Consider the following 6628-nt stretch of genomic DNA (forward strand, 5'->3'; position numbering starts at 1 on the left):
GTTTGCAAGAGGAATTTATCTTCTCTCTCCTGGGCACGTGTGCAGACACAGGAATTCTTGCAGCCTACTTCCGTTTCATACAAACATACATGTATTTACATCATTACATAAATCGCATGTATAGTATAATTAGCTATTTGAGTATACGGGGCGGAGAGGCAAATATGCAACAGCTCATTAAGCATGCTTAAAACCACAAGAGTTCAAAAGTTTATACTCCAAGGCCATACAGTTAAATTCCAGTTTCTGTAATTAGCATGAGAAGAGTAAGGAGGATGGGGGAGAGGAGCCTTGGGCAGTATTTCTTTCTTATCAGGAGCAAGATGCAAGCTGTGCATTTCTAACAGAGGGAAGCACCGGTACCCCCAGCTGTGGGAGAGACAGGTAGGCTCTGTGGAAAAAAAAAGGATCGGGCCCTTCATGGCTTTTGTTCCCCTTTGGGAGAGCCTGGCTGCATTGGCAGGGGGGGAAGGGGAGGGAGGCTGGTGCTTCATTGTAGCTCTAACTTGCCTGCACATGTTTGAAATGCCTCAGGATCTATAATAATAACACACTTATTCTTTCTGTCTGGAGCACTCTGATTGGTTGTTTCAGTAAGCATTATGATTGGCTGCTGAAGCAACCAATCAGAGTGCTCTGGACAGACAGACTAAGCCTATTAATATAGATTCTTTGTGCTCTGGAACACCTTTTGTTTGAAAGTTCACCAGTTTTGCTTCAATTTGATTTCTTACTTTTAGACCAAGAGGATGTGGAAAAGGGTGAGCATGAGGGGCTGAAGAATGCAAGGGATACTTAGAGAATGGTGATGAAAAAGGACTGGGGGGTGGGAATGGCAATCCCCTTATCCTTAAAGAGAAAGTAGTGAAGTTCCTCTCATAGCAACCAGCTTCCTTACCTGCTTTCTTATAGGTGTGGTTGTATGGGATTTTCCAAAGCCTGATGACTAACTGTCTTACTGAAGTAAGTCTCCCATTGTTTCAGTATGAGCCGAATAAGCATCTTTAGGAATCTCACTCTGTGTGTGTGTGTGTGTGTGTATGTGTGTGTGTGTGTGTAGTTAAGGTTCTGTTTTCAACATTAATGATCATGCATAAACTGGATGGAACATTATTCCTAGAGTTTCAGAAGATATTGTGATTTCATTATGCTGAAAATTGCTCAGAATTTTTAGTCAGTCTCCTAAAGTTTGGGCCCCCATTTTCATGACTAATTTTCGAGGTGGCAATACTTGTGCCTAAGCTCAGGGTATAGGTGGTCCTAAGCCTAGGTGTCTTCACTTCCCCTTGAAGTTTAGCAGTTGCAGTGGTAACTGTATTCACGAATCTGTGGGCATATTTGGATTCAGACGGTCTAAAAACTGTTGCTGGTACTCTGTGCTGGTACTCTGAGTGTTTGGGTTTACCATGGAGAAGTCACTGAGTGAACAGGCTGTGATAAGGAGGGCAGGGTAACTTTCTCATTGAAGTGGGGAGTAATTGTGCCAGAATCATGATGAAAGGAGAACCTGAGTGTCTGCTTTGGGCAAGGAGAAGTGGGAACAGAGACGACTCCGGAAAATGACTCCTCTTTTCTATGAACAACAGATCTTCCACAGGAGCTCTGCATAAGCCACAGTATGGAAGGGGTTATGGGTAGACAAGAGGATGTTTATAGACATGGTCCTGGGGTTTACAGGTGTGCTAATTCAGTGACCATGAAACACATCACTGTCAGTGTGCAATTCCAGCTGTTGTGGAGATATTACCCAGTTCCTTGCCTGCATACTTGTGAAGGTTCTTAGTTGTGTTCCCAGCAATGCCTGTGTCGTTCCTTGTCCTGTGGGTTTTGTCCAGGCTGGGGGTGCTGGGGCAGTGATGGTGGGTAGGGATTCTTCAGGTGAGGAGAGGGGAAGAAGAGGTTATCAAGATGAGAAGGTTCCTGTGTTAGCTCATGGATTTCTAGTTTTAGGTTTCTGTTTCTGTCTTTTTGTTTTATTTACCTCAAAGGAATATTGGGAATAATTGCAGGACCACAGGTCAAGATAGTGCTTTTCTGGGAAGTTTATGCCTCAGACAGTTGCATGTAGTGTAGGCACCAAATCAGACAAGGGATTAACACAAGTTTGGAGGCAACCTTCATTTAAAAACATTTGCAGAGCATAATACACATGGATAAATGGTCAGGTAACTGACTCCCTTCTGGGTTTTGTCTAAAAACCTTTCACCCTGGTCTGTATTCTAGTTTTTCTGGCACTGGCAGGATTTTTGGCAAGCCATTCCTTCCATGAGTGAGAGAACCCATAGCAATAAAATCCAGAAAACACTTGAACAAATAGATGCATGGTTTATTGAAGCAGTCTTTTCTCTGGCATCCTAATGCTTGACAGAAATCTTTGAGTTAAAAAATGATGGGTAACCATCAGAAAAGCCAGCATTGTGTCACAGAATCATTTGAAAGAATCAAGAAACCAAGATCTTTGCTTCATGCTGTGCCACTGTTATGTAGTGAGAATTTAGTGGAGTCAGTGCTAATCACATGTATGTTGATGTAAACCTCCTGACTTCCACCGTGTTGCTTTGGAATTACAGCATTGTAACCTAAATCTCTCTGGCCGTTTTTCTCCTTCTCCAAGCCATGCTCAAGAGATCCTTCTGCTTCTTTATCAACAGCTGAACTATTATTTGAACATAAGGTACAAACTTGTGCAAATCCTAGTTATGGAGAGTTCCCTTTATGAGTGTTTTCCTTCCTCAAGAAGGTAGGGTCAACCACATCTGTGGCCTTGTTCACCATGGACCCTACAGTCTGCACTGATGAATTCAAGAGCCATGTGTGGAAAAGGAGAATGAGAGGGTGAGTGGGGCAAAGTGTAGGGTAGGGGTCATGTTTAGCAGAGGGTACTAACAATAAATCTATTGAGTTCATACGTTCATAAATTTTTGAGCTGCATCAACTTTTCCAAGGAGGTCATCTGGGCTGGAAACACCTCCTCAAGAGGGCTCTTAAAGGGCAGATCTTGGCACTATGGATCCAGGGAGACACAACAGTCAGGGATTAGCAGAGCTGCTGACATTTTGCCTGTGGACAGACACTCTCTTCTATTCTGTTAGGGAAAAAGAAACCTGGCTGCTCACTTCAACAATTTGGGGAAATATCCCCAGAGTTTTTATTTCCCTGGGAATGCCTGTCACAGGTTTACCCATAGGAAGAGGTAATCAGTCTTGGTTCAGAACTTCAGAATAAGCTTCACTCTGTCCTATTCAGCTTGCTGCAGTTGAGCTGATTTTGTTCTTCTAGTTTTTATACCTACAGCTGGAATGTCTATTTCTTCTATTACACTTTTTAATGAAGCACATCAGAAAAAGCAAATATGCTGAAAAGCTTCATGAAGCCTGAGATTTATTTTGCTGCAAGGCAGGGGATTCCAGCACTAGTATTGGCACACATCTCATATGGGCTGCAGTGGTACTGTAGGTCATGTTAGCAATCGCATACTTTTCTTACCCTCAGGGTAGAAGAATGAAGAGTGCCTTAGAAAATCGCCAAATCCATTAGCATGTTTGCTCAGAATCATCATCACTCATCACCCGTTGTGTCATATATCACATTTTCCACCCTTTCTGTTTCTGGCATGCATCAGTGGGACTACTGAATGGCTGTAGCCTATTGATTCTGGACTGCACTGTGAGTATTATTGTGACAATTGCACAGTATTACTGGTAATGAGAGCTGCAGCAAAACGTTCTCACTAGACTTAAATAGTGGTAGGAATGCAATTCCTTATAGACTTGCCCTAGAAATCTAGGTTTATTTCTTAATTAGCCTGTTGGATTGGTGCTGGGCAGAGTTACTGTTTATACTGGCTTGAACTTTACCTGTGTTAGAAGACAATGTTTAGCATGTTTCCAACTCAAATGGCTTCTAACATGTTTTCACCAACCAGTGTAGACAGGGGCAAAATATGTAAAGCCATGTTTACAAATCATGTCCTAAGTACTTGAGCCCAACTTAAGAACTAACTGCCATAGTCACTTATGTCATAGTTTACGTTTTTAAAGTACTAGACAAATATTAGCTAACCATGGTTTGACTCCATCCATACAGACTAGCCAATCCCTGTTAGAATCCATTTTAGCTGGAAGGATGAAAAAGTGTAGGCCCAGTCCCTAAGATGGGTAAAAACTCACTGCAGTTGAGACAGAGTGAGGATCCATCACCAGTGAGTTCTCTGAATGCTCTCTTTGTATGGTGAATGTTAGTATGGAAAATCTGGAAGCAAAAGTGGTGAGGACTGGCTTGCAATCACATTTACTAGTGAAAAGGAACCTGGATAGAAGGAACCTGTTTGACCTTGCTGAGACAGTGGACTCTCTTTGCTTTCATGAATTGGTGAGGACTCTTAGTCCATCAGGGTTCTGTGGATCTTCAAGCAAATCCCCACAGATGACAGACATCATGTAAGATAGAGCCAAACAGAATATAAATCAGTTTGTTCAAATACAAAAAGTGTCTAGTGGTATTCTGGGTTCCTGAATCTACTCCAGTATTGTCACTGATTCACTGTGTGATCTTGGGAAAAGCAAATAACAGACTTTCCAGGTCAGATTGTTCCTTCAAGATAATATACACAAAAGGGAATCTTTCTCTTGTTCTCCTGTACCCTATAAGTATGAGGATAGTGGCAGTCACCATGTTCTGAGTTCCTGGGAGGTCACAAATCCACAGCTGGGGAAGTTGTGGACAGGGTTTGATAAAAGACGAGCAAGAGGTTAAACCAGATAGACTGCTCACTCTTTCCTTGAATGTTTTATTCATTATTACTATCAGTTCACTTTTATTGTATGCTCAGATGCTTCAGTCAGTACTGGGGCCAGTTATTGTACAAAGATGTGCAACAACACAGTGTAAAAATGTCAGAGTGAATGGACAGTTACTGATACCTGTGCTGCAGTAACTACTTTTTGTCCTCCTCCAGACCAGGGTAACCTTTTAGAGCATAAAGAGTACTAGTAACAAGGAGCTAGCCTGCCTGGGAGGCAAAGAGAGGTAGAGACCAATAGAGTTACTTCAGGGGTGCAAATCCATCATTTTGGAAAACTGACAGTCTGTGAAGTCTTTGAGATTAAAGAGAGACCAATACGCAACCCTTCAATGAAGCGATCCCACATGTGTCCTTGCCTACGCATACTATGGTTAGTGTTCCCACAGCAGAAGACAAGCTTCTGTGTCTAGTTCTAGCCATCTCTAAGATCACAATAGCTATGGCTTTTGTCATAGGTGTTGTGAGATATTCACAGGTACTGAGTATTACTTTGGGATGCTTGTAGTAGAGGTAACTTAGCCTGTCTCTTCACCATGGTACCCATAAAAGGATGGAACAAGTTCTTCCCTGACTTACTGTAAGTCAGCTCATAAGCACAGAGCTACAGTAGGGAAAATTCTTGCCCAACTAATTTTTTTATATGAGATGTTCAGTGCTACATTTTATGCCTTGGTCAGCTAAAATATTGTGGAATAATAAAATGATAAATAATTATCATTTAAAATTAAAACAACAGCATCCTGTTTTTTTCTTGTAAAAATAGTAATTTTACTGTTCCTGGCAGTTTGAATCAGACTGATTCTTTAAAATTTTGCAGAAACTACAAGCATCCCCAGATAAGCTGTAGCTGTAATTCAGTTCTTCTTAAATTTCTTCTCTAAATCTTGGTTTTGCAGCATTAGCTTATTGCATATTTCTGTTAAAATCAATAGCAGTTTTCAATGTAATGCTCACAGGTTCAATCCCAGGGGCCTGAAGCTAGGTACCATAATAAGGTACTTTAATATCCAGAACCTGATTGCCATGGGTTCTGAGTAGCCTCTTCAATCATTCATTATTTTTGAAAATTAATCCATATATATGTATCTATATTTGGCCAATTGTATATAAAATAATTTAAAGGCCATGATCACATATTTCTAGATTTTGGAACCAAGTTATAATTGCTACATAATTCCACATGAGGGGAGGAGGAGTATATAGTTTATACAGCAGTATATAGTTTTATACAGCCCCCCACACACACATCATATATACACATGAGGTTGTTTTGGAAAGTATACACACATACATACATACATACATACACAGTATATATATTATGATAGAGTTTCAGAAAGTAATGGCAGTTTCAAAATAAAACCATTTTGTGTGCAATGAGAGGGGGCCGCAGGAAGACGAGGAGACACCACCTGAGCAAGACAGGTAACAAATGCTATGAGTGCCCAGGTAAGAAACAGAGGTCTAGACAGTCTCCCAAATCTGGGGGGGGGGCACACGCAGCTAGGCAGGACCTTAAATGCCTGTATACCAATGCTCGTAGTATGGGGAATAAGCAGGAGGAACTTGCCCTCAGAATAGCCAGTTCAAACCCAGACATAATAGGGTTAACAGAAACTTGGTGGGATTCATCCCACAACTGGGCAGTTAGCATTAGGGGCTATAGGCTTTATAGTTTCATAGTTTCATAGTAGCTAGAGTCGGAAGGGACCTAGGTAGATCATCTAGTCCGACCCCCTGCCTTAGCAGGAAAGAGCACCGGGGTCAGATGACCCCGGCAAGGTGCTCATCTAACTTCCTTTTAAAAATCCCCAGGCTAGGAGC

Source organism: Crocodylus porosus, unplaced genomic scaffold (assembly GCF_001723895.1).
Source record: "Crocodylus porosus isolate Cpor-Errol unplaced genomic scaffold, CroPor_comp1, whole genome shotgun sequence".
In the NCBI taxonomy this organism is placed as follows: domain Eukaryota; kingdom Metazoa; phylum Chordata; order Crocodylia; family Crocodylidae; genus Crocodylus; species Crocodylus porosus.